Raw genomic sequence first — 15,088 nt, forward strand, 5'->3', positions numbered from 1 at the left:
TCAGCTTCTAGACGCTGCCTGTATTCCTTGGCTGGTGGCCCCTTCCTCCAGCTTCAAAGTCAGCCACGTTGCATATCTCTGACCCTGCTTCCTTAGCCACATTTCTCGGATTCTCTTTTCCGTCCCTCTTCCACTCTTGAGGGCTCATATGTTTACGTTGGCTCACCCACATAATTCAGAATAATCTCCCCGTCTCAGTCTTTAATTTAATCACATCTGCAAAGTCCCTTTTGCCATTGTAAGATAACATATTCCCGTGTTCATTGTAAAATAACATATTCACGTGTTCATTGTAAGATAACATATTCACGTGTTCATTGAAAGATAACATATTCACGTGTTCATTGTAAGATAACATATTCACGTGTTCATGTAAGATAACATAATCCCGTGTTCATTGTAAGATAACATATTGACGTGTTCATTGTAAGATAACATATTCACGTGTTCATTGTAAGATAACATAATTCCGTGGGAATTAATGATGGGGACATCTTTGGGCTCCATGATTCTGCCTATCATAGAGTAATGGAGAATATGGAGAAACTGAGAATCCCTCACTCCGAGGGATACCTACGTCATGTTGGGGATCAATAACAGTTTAAAATTGTTCTGGGTTTTGTAAAAATGACACATGCTCAGTGAAAAAAGTGAAAGCAGACAGAAAAGGAAAAAGAAAAAGCTGCAAATTGCCTAAGAGCCTGCCTCCCAGATACAACCATTTTTGACATTTTAGGGAACTTCTTTTAAGAGTCCTTCTCTATGCACATATACCCATATACAGATAAAGGAAGATGTGTATTTATTCCTCTGAGATCAGAGCTCAAAGTGAAAGGAAATTTGAGGTGGAAGGGGGAGGAGTTGAGAGAGTTCACGTAGGTGTGAAGGCATCTGCTGAGAGGGCGCCCAGGCGGGTTCTGGAGGCTTGTTGGGGAGGGGAGGGGGCTGCAACAGCTGCTGTGGTGAAACCGATGGGGAATCAACCAGGGATAAATAGGCATGGCCCAGCTGATGGCCTGAATTCACGGTGCATATGAACAGCCTGCTTATGTGATTATCTCCAGCAACCCTCTACAACCCTGGAAAGAGGGTAGAGAAAACAAATGATTGCCGAAATCGGGGTTGAAGACTGGCCAAGCTAATATAGTGAAAGGTCGAGACTGGGCAGGGGGATCTGAAGGGGAAGTCTGAAGGGGAAGCATTGTTAACTTTTCTAGAATGATTATCTTACACTTTTCTCATAAATTACCAAATTTTCTGAATTATGTTAACGATTGAACAACCAATTTTCAGGAAGAGAAAGAAACACTACATTATGTCTTCACATTGGAAGTAAGAAACATACCGAACTCGGAAACACTAAAATGGGAGTGGCGGAGTCCATCTTAGAAGCAAGAAAATTTTAAAGTTTTAAAAACTTTAATGTGTGGATTTTATCTGGATCCTGATTCAAAGAAACAAACTAAAAAGAAAAATTAGGAGACAATTGGAAATTTGAGCTCTTAGTAGATAGTTGATGATGTAAAGAATTATTGTTATTTTATTTAAGGTATGATAATTTCATAGTCATGATAAAAACGTTATTACTTTTTAGAGAAACATGTTGAAATATTTGTGAATGAAATATAAAATGACGTCTATGGACAGGGTTGAGGGGAAGTTACACTGAGTGACTGACATGGAGAACAGTATAACTAAACCTGGCTGATGGTGACATGGGTTCATTTTTTTTTTCTGTCTACTTTTTTGTATCTTTGAAAATTTCCATAATAAAAAATTAAAAGGAAAAGAAACAATGAGATTTTCCAAAGCTCCTTGTGAGCGCCTCGTTGAATGGTGGATGTGCCGTGGGCGACGAGGCATCTATTGACTGGCAGTGAACTGGGAGGGCTGAGGGCTGTTCCTCTCCATTGGAGGTGGCTAGAGTGACAGACAGTAGGGGAGACTGAGTTTTCATGTGATCACGCTGGGAAGCTCAAATGGCATGGAAGGAAAATGGCCCCAGGGGCAAGGAGAGAGTGGCAGGTGCAGGCCCAAGTGAGAAGGCTCATGGTGCTTGGGGAGGCTGTGGTCACCCCTCCCAAACCTGGCTCTGAATGTGCACACAACTCACCAACCAGTTCCCGTCCATCAGCCTCGTCTCCCTCCACACCTGCCTCCAACGCCCAACCCAGTTCTCCCCAGCAACAATGAGAAGGAGGATTAACGTGATCAAAGTCCTGGGCTTGCCCTAAGGACATGGCTCCAGTAATCTCTGAGTTCCTGGGGAATAAGGAAATGGCTTTCTAGGTTGGATCAGCAACCTTCTTCTGTAGCGGATAGTGAATCTTTTAGGCTTTGCAGCCACATATGGTTTCTGTTGCAACTGCTCAACTTGACCACTGTAGCATGTAAGCAGCCGTAGACAATATGTGAGCCACTGGGCATGGCTGTGTTCCAATACAAGTTTATTTACAAAACTAGGTGGTGGGCCAGATTTGGCCGATGAGCTGTGGTTTGCTGATCCCTGTTCTAGGTGGACAATAACCTTCCCAAACCGTAGTCTCATGTAAGGGCAAATAACAATATAGATAGAAGTGAGTAGGTGGGAAAGATGGAAGAATAGAAAGTTATGATCAGAACAAGAATTTGGGAAGTCGAGATCTGACAGTCTTCAGTGATGACCCATTCTAAGATGAGACGGTTTTATTGAGTGACTGACATGAGGGAAGACAGGGCTTGTGGAATCAGGTGGACTGGAGGCCATGGTGTTGGAGGTGCCATCAGTATGAATGATGAAGTATCCTGAGAAGGCTGGTGGGGGATGGGTTGAAGATGACAGCAAGTCAAATCCTGGCGCTGTCAAGGGCAGTGTAAGAGTGTAAATCAAAGTGTAAGACTGGAAATCAAAGAAGCGGCAGCAGTGTAGTGCGGGATTTAGGAACTTGGCCTCTAGAATCACGACTCTGCATTCCAAACCAAGCTCCACCACATCCAGCTGAGACTCTGGGCAAAGGTGGCTTCATCTCTCTGAGCCTCAGTTTTTCCATCTGTAGAATGGTCTTTCACGTAAACAAAGCTAGTTCCTTACCTAAGAGGAATTCTGGTGCCAGCTATTAAGGGAATACGTTTTTTTCCACTACTGATGCGTATACCAAGCAGATGTGTCCCAGCTATTTAAAGGGAGTTATTTAATTTATTTGTTCATTTGTTTAGCTGATCTTTATCAAATGCTTAAATGTGCTCTGAAATTATAGAAGCAGACATATTCATAAGCTGGCTGGCTCCCACTTATTGGGCACTTACTGTATGCCATGGAACTGTGACATCGATCAATGTGGTCCCTGTCTTCACAGACAGATTTCGTATATAGCTGGATTGCAGTATATGTACTTCATTTATGCTAATTCAATGATATACTCTTCGGGGAGAGAGAAAGAGAGAAATAAGATTTTAAAAAATTCAAGCAATCTCCCTTGTTGTTCCAGTCTGGAGGTGAAGCATAGAATAGGACACATGACTCAGCTCTTTCCTTAGTCAGTTTCCTGTGTCCCTCAGAACGTGAGCAGCTCACGAGGCAACAACTTCCTTCTGTCTCTCTGTCCGTCTGTCTGTCTACCTGCCTACCTATCTATCAAGCATTTATATAGTATTTGTTCAGGTACTATTCTGAACAATTTATAAATATTACCTAATTTAACTCACACAACAACCCAACAAAGTAGGAAATATTCTTTCCCCGTTGTATCAGTCAGGCAGGCCAGGCTAGGCTAAGTTGCGGTTATAAACAATACCGAAGTACCAGTGGCTTAACCCAATAACAGCTTATTTTTGCTCATATAACCACTGATGCAGTTTGGACAGCCCTCTTATAAATTACAGCTATTTGGAACATGTGATCTTTGAGATCACTGAAGCAAAAGAAGAAAGGAATGGAGGAGGCCCCCCAGTTCTTAACCTTCTCAGCCTAGAAGGTTCTTAACCTTCTTACCTCTCCTCACAGAGCAGGGCCCCAAACCAGCTGCAAGGCAGGCTGAGCTATGCAAGGGAACACTGGATATTCCATGAGCACTAGCTATCCCAGCGACAGCCATATCTCAGAGAAACAACCGAGGTACCGGGATGCTAACTTATTTGCCCAAGGTCACAAGCCAGTAAATAGCAGAGGCAGGGTCTGAAGCCAGGCGGTCTGGCTCCAGAGTCTGGACTGCTGAAGGCGTGGTCCATTACTCAGCTCTGCCGCCCCCGAGATCACCTGGTATTTGCAGTGATCAGCACGAAGACTGGGAGAGAGCTGGCTACGCAGAATTGAATGAAAGATGCTGTGTCTGTATATGGAATTTAAAGTATGGTAAGGGGAAATCCTGACTAAATGTGATTTTCACCTACGTCCTCATATTACAGTATGGCTCCTGTGTAAGATGCAACTCTTTTGTATGTTCCACTTGTATTAGGATTATTTGAGGCTATAAATGCTATCTACCAGCCTGGAGAGCCATCTAAAATGGGAGTTTGGGTCCTATTTTAATGTTCTTGGTAAGATCAATTCTGCCAAGCCCAGCTGTCTTTGATGCACGATGTCATTATGTTGTCAGATCACAGCTGGTAGGTTGTGACCATTTGTCACGGCTGGCTGCCGATTGCTTATCACATAAATGATGGGCCTTCTCCCACAGGTTCCCCGTAATTTAGCATACGCTGCTTCATTCTGTCCATCCCTTCTCAGCTACCCGTTTCTTTTCCATGACTTTTTTTTTAAATAACTGCATTTTATGTAGCCATTTTATATAGACATTGACAACCCTTAAAAAATTCTCTTTGGTTTATAAAAATAACCAAGATTTATCATATATAAAATATACATATTAGTTAAATAAACTATGCAGTGAAAAGAAAATGTTTAAAATCGGGGATCATCATAGAATTAAATAACTCTAGACCTAAAAGTCTTTAAAAAGGATGTTTCACTCCAAATGCCAGGAACACGCCTTTTATTTTCTCCTTTATATTATTTTGTAGCTTTCATATTGTCTGCAGAGTTACTTTAAGAATAAAAACAGGGGGCTGGCCCCATGGCCAAGTGGTTGAGTTTGCATGCTCTGCTTCGGCAGCCCAGGGTTTTGCCAGTTTGGATCCTGGGTGTGGACATGGCACCGCTCATCAGGCCACGCTGAGGTGGTGTCCCACATAACACAACCAGAGGAACCTACAACTAGAATATACAGCTATGTACTAGGGGGCTTTATGGAGAAGAAGAAGAAAAAAAGAAAAAAGAAAAAGATTGGCAACAGCTGTTAGCTCAGGTGCCAATCTTTTTAAAAAACAAAGAATTAAAAACAATTTCAAAACTAAAGGGTATTTATTCTATTTCTTTCTATCCCATTTTCTTGCTTGCTATGGTAGGCGTTTATATTTTTTCCAGCCCTGCATTGGTTTCCCCCTCCTTTGGGTTCTAGACGTCCCTGTGTCGCTGAAAGATCACCCCTCTCCCATTCTCGTTCAGGAAGACAGTGAGCTGATTCCACCTCTGGCTCCGGGCTGGGCATGTGACCCAGGCCTGGCCACTCAGAGCAGTGAATCCCCCCTGACCACCAGGGTTACTCCCAGTTTGGTTCAATCAGAGATAAGTCTAAGATTTTTCAGGAAGGAACCAAGAAAGATTTTTTCCCTTTTCCTCTAGACCTGGAGCTTTGAGATTATCAGCCCTGAGCTGCTGAGGGCAGCCATGTAAGGAGACAGTGCCTGAGATACCAGCAGACCTGAGAGGTGGCCCGAGCCTGAGCCCCTGTGGCATTGACTTCAGCCTCTCTAGCTGGCCATACCTTAGGCCAATTCTACGCCTATTAGTTAAGTGAGCCAATAAGTATCTTTTTTTTCTTAAGCTAGTTTGAGTTAGGTTTCTGATACTTGCAAATGAGAGAGTCCTGGCTGATATGTGCTCCCACATGGTATTGCCCCAACTACCCTCCAGTATTCTGAATTAGTCAGCTTTCTCCAGGTTCTGCTGCTGTAACAAACAACCCTCAAATCTCAGTGCCTTATAACCACAAGGGTTTATTCCCCACCCTGTTCTAGATTGGCTGTGTGTCACCTTTGGCTCTGTTCCACATCTCTTTTCATTCTGGGACCCAGGATGAAGGAGTGGCCCCTGCCTCAGTCTCACGGCAGAGGGAGAAGAGCAGGGGCCAGCCCATGTAATGGCAGACATTACTTCTGCTCACAGTTCATTGGCCAATATAAGTCCCCTGGCCAAGCTTGGGATCAGTGCTCCAGGGAAGCTGACAGCACCCACAGGGAGAAACTGCAGGGCATACGGCAAAGAGTAAGGATGCACGAGTCTCTGACAGAGAAAGGAGCAATAAACCGGGAACAATAGTACCATCTCCCACACGCTCTCATCAGAGCTTGAGGAGGGTGATTTCTTCCCCACCTTTCAACAGCGGGGAATTACGTCATATCTCCTGTTGCCTTTCCTCCTGTTTATGAATCCAGCAGCATCCTCTTTTGTGGGACATAGTCCTGACTCAGCCAGCCAATCAGAAGCCATGAAATTATTTGCTATCATATTAAGAACAGGAAACATTTTGCTTTTTATTTTGACCGAAACGAATTGGTCGGATTCACTTGCAAAAATAAATCCCTAAATGAGCACAAGGAACAAAGGTGCATTGCTGCCTATCTGGTCCCATGTCCCAGAGGGAAGGCTGATGAAAGACATCATTAAAGCTGAGACCTTCAATGAAACAAAGGTTGTGTTCTAGAAGAGAAAAGAAAAGGTTGCTTTGGGTGAAATGTCTTTTCAGCTGAGTTCTACCCTTGGACAAAAAAAAAAAGAAGAAGAAAAAATCCACGATACTTTCATGTTGGTGGAAGGTATCTAATGACCAAAAACTGAAGTGAAAACAAAAGTGTCACCGTGCTATTTGAGGACAAGCACCAGCCATAGGATGGTCTGTTTGCACCGAGGTTAACAGTGGGACCAAAAACGCTCCTGCCTTCAAAACGGCACAGGAAACGGCATGCATTTGCACTAAAGATCATAATTAAATGGTGGCGTGGCAGAACATTTGCTGTCATGGCCTGTTGAAAGGAAAAAATCCTTTTAATTTATTTTGTCTTTTAGAAGGGTAGATTTCTGTCTCAGTAATTTCAGAGGCCAGAGGGTCTCCTGAGGATAATAAATCGTCTTTGCTCTTTACATCAGCATTCGTCTTCAAACAGGAAGGATGGAGAGCTGTTTCCTGAATTCAGGACATGCTTGGATGCGTAAATCCTCTAAGTGCCTCCCCCTCGCTGGAGGCTTGGCAGGGGGGTGGCCCTTTTTCTGGGGCACACAGTCCTGCTTCCTTTCCTTCTTCCTGTTGTTTCTAGGTGACTCTTTGGGAACGAGCTCGGGGAGCCTGTGTGAGGCAGCGTGGCAGACACATCTGGCTTCCAATCTCAGCTCTGCCATCATTAGTTGGTGTGTTAGTTGCCTCTGGCTGCTTAATAAATTAGCACAAAATTGGTGGCTTAAAACAACACACATTTATTCTCTTATAGTTCTTATAGTTCTGGAAGCTGGAAGTCCCAAATCAGTTCCTTCTGCAGGCCCTAGGGGAAAGTTCATTTTCTTGCCTTTTCTAGTTTCTGGAGGCTACCTGCCATCTGGAGGGCTCGTGATACCTTCTTTGTGTCACTCTGACCTCTGGCTTCCATCGCCACATCCACTTCTGTAGCAGGATCTCCCTCTGCCTCCCTCTCATAAGGATTCTTGTGATTGCATCATTGAGCCCACCTGTGTAATCAAGGCTAATCTCAGGGTCCCTAACTCAATCACATCTGCAAAGTCCCTTTGCCCTCTGAGGGAACGTATGTATTCACAGAGTCTGAGCATTGGTTATGGACCTCTTGGGGGCCATTGTGCAGTTTCCCACAGTTGGGTGACCTGGAACTAATCCCTTCACATCTCTGAGCCTCGTCCTCTCTTCTGTACCGGGGGATGCTAAGAATACCTACATTGTAGGGTTGCTGTGAGGGTTAAAGATGATATCAGAGTTCTTTGTTGCAAGCAACAGAAAGTTAAGAGCTACTTAAGAAATAGGGTAGATTTTGGAAGAAAAAAAGATAACTCACAAACCTGAAGCTAAAGGTAAGGGCCTGGCCTTAGAAAGCAGGTACAGGGACCCTGGGAGCAGAGACCCATGTTTTCAAGACACCACTGCCATCAAGAATCCTCTAGTCTCTGCCGGTCTACTCAAGATTCCCCTTCCAGGGAAAGAGCATCTGCTTGGCTAAGCTTGGGTCCCAGGTGTACTCTTTGGCCAGGGGAAGGCAAGACACTGACCCACATTCCCCCAACTGAGGGAGGAGGAGCTGTCAAAGCAAAGTCTGAAGGCTGATCCCGCAGGAACAGGGAGGGTGTGATGGGCAGATAAAAATTAAAGATATCCACTGCAGAGGGCTCATAGTAGGTATTCAAAGAATGAAGGGTTTTATGTTATCCTTAATCTTAAGAGAACAGTAGCAAGATGAAACATGAGCAGCACAATGACCAAGCAAGTGAGAGAGAATGTGTGCATTTAGCCTCAGCTCTGCCACCGATAAATTCCAACCTTAGAGAAAGGTCTGTTTCCTTACCTGTGATAATATTCGTTCACTGGGAAATGTTTGTTGCACACTTACCTGGCAGGATCGCGAAGGTGGCTTTCCAGGGGGAGGCTCACCCGTTGCACTCTGGATGTGCTGACCCCTGCGATTCCCCTGAACGGGGGAAACTCGACTGCATAATTTGTGGTAGTGGGAACCAAAGAACTGTTGAATGCCCACTCTGTTCCAGGCACTTTTCTAGGTACCATAGATAGAATGGAGGACAAGAGAGAAAGTTTTGGCCCCCATGGAGTTTACCTTGTAGTGAGAAGACAGACAATAAGCAAACTAACAAATAAACATCCTGTATAACGTAAAGAAGACCCAGGCGCTTTGAAGAGAAATAAAGCAGAGGGAGTGGATCGAGTCCCAGGGCTGGGGGAGAGGTGGCAGTGTTTCAGGTAGAGAAGCCAGGAAAGGCTCACTTCTGTAAGGAGGTGACATTTGCGCAGAGGCCTGGATGACAAGCAGAGGGAGCCAGCCTTACAAAGGTTGGAAGGAAGAGTGTCCCAGGCAGAGGGAACAGCCACCCTGAAGGCCCTGAGACAGAAACAAAGTTGGCCAGTGAGGCAAGAGGAGATGCGGGAGTGGAGAGGGTGGCAGGAATGAAGCCAGAGAGCCTGGCTAGGCCGTGTCCAGCTTGCTGGGGGGCCCTTGGACGCCACGGTAAAGAGTTTGGACTTTTCTTTTTCCTTCCTGGTGTGATAGGAAACTGTTGGAAGGTTTTGAGCAGAAGATGGAGGTAATCAATTTATCTTTTACAAAGACCACTCTGACAGCTGGATGGGCAGTTGACTGAAGTCAGCTCTAATAATGCAGCAAGGGGGCAGGAGATGATGGCAGCTTGGAGTGGAGGAGGCAAGAAGAGGTTGGATTTGGGATATATTTTGATGCTGGAACCAGGAAGCCTTGTTGATGGATTGGATGTGGGGTTAGAGAGAAGTCAAGGATGACGTGGAGATTTCGGGCCTGATTGTCTGGCTGGATGGGGAGCCATTTACCGAAATGCAGTGGGGGAAATGAGTTCTGTTTTAAAAATGTAACGGGTTTCCTGAAGCTTCATAACTTATTGGGAATAAAAATATGAAGCTTTTTTTTTCTTTTTTTTCCCAGTAATTGCCCCACTATATTACACAGGATCTCTCTTCCATCTGAGATGCAGCCCTTTAATAACTTTTTGGCCAAATTCCATGACTTCCCGGTCACTCTGTTTTTAGTCTCATTTCACTGTTTGGATTCGTCTTGTTTATTTTTAAATCCTTAGTCTTCAGTCTCATCCTGGATGTTAAACCCATCTTCCTCCCTTTCCCCAGCTCCGGCCACAACTGTCTATGATTCAGGGGTCCCTGCATTTGGAAGAGAGGAACTCACTTCTTTGTTTTCACTCGTCTCTAACTGAAATTCAGCCTGTCTTTGAATTAGGAATGTGGCTAACCAACCTCAGTAGGATCTACCGTAGCTAATCGCAATCAGGTCTTTTCACAGTTGTAATGATCTCAAATATCATTTGCGCTTGTCGTTCCTTTCAAATTGCAGAAGTTAATTGACCTGCCATTAGCTCTTCTTATTTCCTGCGTAATTTAGAAGCACATATATTACCATATCACCAACTTTTTTGTTTAACATTTTGATAGCTGTATTTCAATATAACTGATTTTCTTTGTAATCTTATGTATTTATTTACTTTTATGTTTTTAAAAACATTCTTCTGAGAAGAAATCTGGACTGCTGAAGTGGAAAAGGGTCCATGGCTCAAAACCAGTTATGATCCCTTGCGGGGGGAGGGAGGGAAGGGGCTGGAGCACCTCCCCTGGGCCGAGGAGGGCAGGGTCTACCCTCTCCCCCCATACACCCGTCCCCCTGCCTGAGCTCACCATTTGGAGCGGAAGGAGGGATACTGGGGAGAAGGCAGACCTCCTTAAGATTTTCCTTAAGTCGTTAGAGAAAACATGTAACCAGTTACAAAGAGACCAAATAACACAGCGATCTGGGCATACTTCTCTGAAAGCACCAAGCCTCACAGCCCTGATTTTTAAGACGGTTGCCCCTGCAGCCCAAGGGCCAGCACGTGGTCTGGCAGCGCCTGGTTTTGTGAGCACTGCTAACTGGACCTGTGTGCCACGCCGCTTCCAATGATGGGGTTGGTGAAACTGGCCTCGACTCTGTGTTTAACTCAGAATGACTCAGCCTGATGCCGGGGTAATAACTGCTTGTTGGTCTCCCAGGGTGGAGTTCACGAGGGGGCGAAAGCAAAATCACATCCTAGTAAGTGTGGTTTCTAAATGCGCTGTAAGGCTGCTGGCGAGTAATGCAGCTGGCTCTCCCCTGCTGGGTTTGGGAGCTGTTCCTCACATCATAGAAGGCTGGAATGGAAAGAATCCTATGAGATTCCGTCCTAATGGCTAGTCACCATATGTCTGGAAGATTCCAGATAACCTCCATGGCACTTCTTCCAAATATTTGAAGTTCATTACTCAAGACTGTGATGCCTCCAGCACAGAATGTTTGGGAAACCAGTGAGGGCTGAGAGCAGGGACGGGGTAATCTGTTTTCCCGACTACAATGGGTAGACGTTATCAAATACTGGGCCCTTGAAAGGCTCAATGAATGATGGCTGATTTAGGGCCTGTGTCATTTTGTAAACGGCTTTGCATCTGGGTTGCGCTCTCATGTTCCAAGAAAACAACTTAATCTCTTACCTAATGAAAAGTGGATAGAATTTGGATTCCAAGATTCAATTTTCAACATAAAGGAAGCTTTTCTCCTTTCTGTTTTATTCTCCTTAAATGCCATGTTGGATAGAACCGCTCGTCTTAGAACTGGATGGAGAAATTAATAAGGACTAACTTCTCAGATTCTCTTATGTATTTTGTAAGCATGCTATCTCTTCTTGAGGTCCTGCAAATCTTTTACTTAGCATTCAAAAAATGGGAAAGAATTGTGTGTGTGTGTGTGTTTATCCATGCAAACATAGACACAATTAGAAAAACGAAGTCTTGTTCCTTCTCAGAATTATAGCATCAGTTCTTACGATTCAAATATTTTCAACTCACATTTGAGAAGAAAGGAGAAGGACATGACAAATGAGCATTACCAATAAGACAATTCTTCTTGGAAGCATACTTAGGAGTACTGTTTTGCCCGTTAGAACACGTAAACCCGTCTGCTCTGGGGATGTCCAATTTAAGCGCTCGAGGCGGGAGCCTCAGCTGCCTCTCCTCTGATTGACATGCTTGTCCCTGCTCCCCTCCCTAGTTCCCTGATGACGAGCCTTCGCCTCCTCTCCATCTCTATTTTTATTTGACCTGAAGCCAGTTGCACTGATTCCAAAAGAGAGAAAAGGGCCTGGCATGGCTTCTGTCCCTTCAGGCTGGCCTGCTGAAATGATGGATAATTCCCAGACGCTACTCCCTGAAGATTAAGTCCTTTTCATTTGGCCTGATTTACGCTGGCTTTCTCACCCTCATTCTCTGTTTGGGAAGGAGACAGCACCCCATTATTTAGCCATGAAAGCAGGGATGTCACTAAAGGTGGTCTCATCTTACCGCTTAAAGACCTATTAGAAATCTCATTTTGCTGTTTGGAGATGTCATTGTGATGCAGAGCGGTTCGGGGTTCCGTTACTGGTGAAAGCTCTTTGTCCGGCTGGCCTGGCCAGTCGTGGCCCCAGATTTGCGGTTCTCCTTTCCTACTGCTATCCCTAAGCAGGAATACTGTTACTTTGAGGATTTCATGACATCGGTTGAGAAAAACATTAAAGCAGGAAAATTGCAGCTGAGCAGAACGGCACCATCAAACCTTCCCTCAGATCCAAGTGACAAACTCCACTTTGTTCTGCTGTCCTGACACCGGATGTCCCTGTGGAGCTTCAGACAAATGCATACCTGCCAAGTTATTACTGTGTGGATTAATGAAGAGGGCATTTTCTATGATTATGACTTTCCCCCCCGACGTTTTTCTCTTCTAGGCAATTGACTGTGTTTTCCTCTGTGTAACACTCGCAGCTGTTAGACCCAGGATCCCACGTTGGTGACCTTGTGGGCTCCCCTTCATCGTCTCCTTGGGCCGCTCCGTCCGTTTCCTGGGCAGTTTGCATTCCCAGCAGGAAATGGTCAGTGACCTTGAACAGGTCACTTCACCCCTCCCTGCCTCAGTTTCTTCAGCTCTCAAAGAAGGATAACAACAGCTCGTTTTTAATGTTGTGAGGATTTAATTAAATAAGGTGTGGAAAGTGCTTAGCGCACTCTGCCAGGCACAGAGGCTCATTCCACCAATGTTTATGGAGCGTCGACTATGTGCCAGTCGTTGTCCTAGGTGCTGGGAGCAGTAGACATAGGCCCCGTCGCTGCCCTCTGGAGCGTTCAGCCCGGTGGAGGATTTGGGCATTAATTTGACATCACACAGGTTTATATCTCCAAATTGGGCCAAGGACTAGGAAGGAAAATTGCTTAGAGCTCCACTGGGCCCTGACCTAATCAAAGGACATCTTTCCATAGCATCTGAGTGGAAATTGGAAGAAAGAATAAGAGTGAATCAGGAGAAGGAGGTGTCAGCCCCCCTGCCAAACCTGGAGCGTGGCTTAGCGAGCAGAGTGTGGGCCGGGTCTCAGTGCCCTGGGGGTGCCCTTAGCAGCAGACTGCATGACCACGTGCAGTGCTCCAGCTGGAGTAGGAGGATACTGGAGGCCGAGGAAAGTCCCTCTGCAAAGGCCCTAAGGTGGGAGGACACACTTGAGGAGATGAAAAGGGCCCGCATGGCTGGAGCACAAGGAGAGGGGCTGGTGGGAGGGGAGTCCAGAAAGTTCTTGGTAAATATCAGCTGGTATGAATGCCCGATAGTGTTATTCTCATAAACTCACTGCCAGCACTCCAGGGTCTCCTTAGAAAGACCAGAATCTCTCTACAAGCTGTTAACTTTTAACTAGTGAAGGAGAATTTCTTCAGGGATGGGATTTGTCCGTGTCACACAACTGTGATTTGGAGAATAAGGAGAATGGACGAGGAGAGACCTTTAATGTGGAAAGTGGGAGCCAATGAGCCTCCAGTGGCAGGCCTCCAGCACAATATGAATGCTCCATTACAGCCCAGAAAACTGGATATTAGGCAGTAAGTGAAAACAAAAACAGAACCAAAAAAAATGTCACTACATCATGCAAATAAAGATGGAAACTGAAATTAGGGAAAGGTCTCTAACAATGCGGTCGTTTTGAGGGTGTAATTAGGTCTCCAAGAAATAGAAGAACCTGCTTTCCTTGGCCTCTTAGAAAGGACTGGCCCAGCCCGAGAGCCAGAACTTGGCAGCACTTTGCTTGCTAGAAATGTTCCCAGTGACCTTCAGGGTCCTTCCCGTCTTTGATTTCTTTATTCTGGAATAATTCAAAAGAGCATTCATTCAGTCACACAATTATACGTATCAAGGGAAGTTTTGTTGTTGTTGTTTCAAGGCAAAGTTTAGAGGGAGATAAAACCGCAGACCCCGGAGAATCACGCGTCGCTGCCAGTTTCCCTCGCAGTCTGCGCCAGGCTGGGCATCTGCTAAGTGCTGGCCCCGTTGAGGTGTGGTCTCCGCACAGCATTGCGAGGGAAGCCTCAGCTTTGGGAGTGGCTGGATCTGGGCCAGGATCCTGACTAGGCCACCTACAAGCTGTGTGACCTTGGGCAGTCAGTCCTCCTCTCTGCACAGTGGGAGTTACTGTAAACTCAAGTGATGCCTGTCATTAGAGAGGGCTCTGTGGCCAGGACTTGAGGGTCCCTCACCAGCAAGCTTTCGGAGGATCCTGCCCCGGGGACAGCCTCCTGGTGAGCCACATTCCTTTCAGAGCTTTATTTCTTTGTGCTGTATCTGCAAAGTCTTGACTCTTGCTCTTCAGGGGTAGCTGTGCTTTGGGGAGACATAAGGAACCAGAATTAAGTTAGACTTACACTTAGTATCTCTTTAAAACTTTTAGGAAAAAAACAAGAAAAGAACATTTAGCCATGATTTTTAAATGTGATATCTACGATCAAAAATCCCATCATAATCTTAAAAAATCCCACAAGAGCAGACACTGTCAATGGAACCAGCGCTTGAGATATTTTATTGCTTCTTAAGATGTAGAAATACAGAGGTAAATTCCAGTATTTTCCCTCCAGGTAAGAGATGGACTAGTTAATTTCCCTTCCATAGAAAGTTGGGAAAGAGCCGTTTATTATGCCTCACTCAGCTGCAGTACATAAAGGTCTCTTCTGCTCTGGCTCTTGCTTTGTGTCCACAAGGCCTTATGTCAATAACATGTATGTTGCACCTTGAGGACTAACATGCAACTTGAGTAACCTGAGCCCTTCCGAGCGGGGCAAGCTAACAGTGATTTAAGATTATGCAGATTGAAAACAAAAAATCCACCCCAGATTTCGAAATAAAACATGCTAACTCAAGCTTAAACTTTCCTATCAAAAATGGCATTGTTGCTTTCTAAGAATGGGAACGGATGAGGCCCTTAATC

The 15,088-nt window shown here is 45.1% G+C and overlaps 1 protein-coding gene and 1 non-coding gene across 5 annotated transcripts in view; both read left to right on the plus strand.

The window, feature by feature from the left end:
• The window catches only part of IQCK (IQ motif containing K), a 117,739-nt gene that overhangs the window by 40,191 nt on the left and 62,460 nt on the right, over positions 1-15,088 (plus strand). The window lies entirely within an intron of this gene.
• Positions 8,636-8,797, plus strand: LOC124243107 (U1 spliceosomal RNA). Its single transcript, XR_006889608.1, has one exon. It is a non-coding gene; the product is annotated as a U1 spliceosomal RNA (small nuclear RNA).

Source organism: Equus quagga, chromosome 7, assembly GCF_021613505.1.
Source record: "Equus quagga isolate Etosha38 chromosome 7, UCLA_HA_Equagga_1.0, whole genome shotgun sequence".
Lineage (NCBI taxonomy): Eukaryota > Metazoa > Chordata > Mammalia > Perissodactyla > Equidae > Equus > Equus quagga.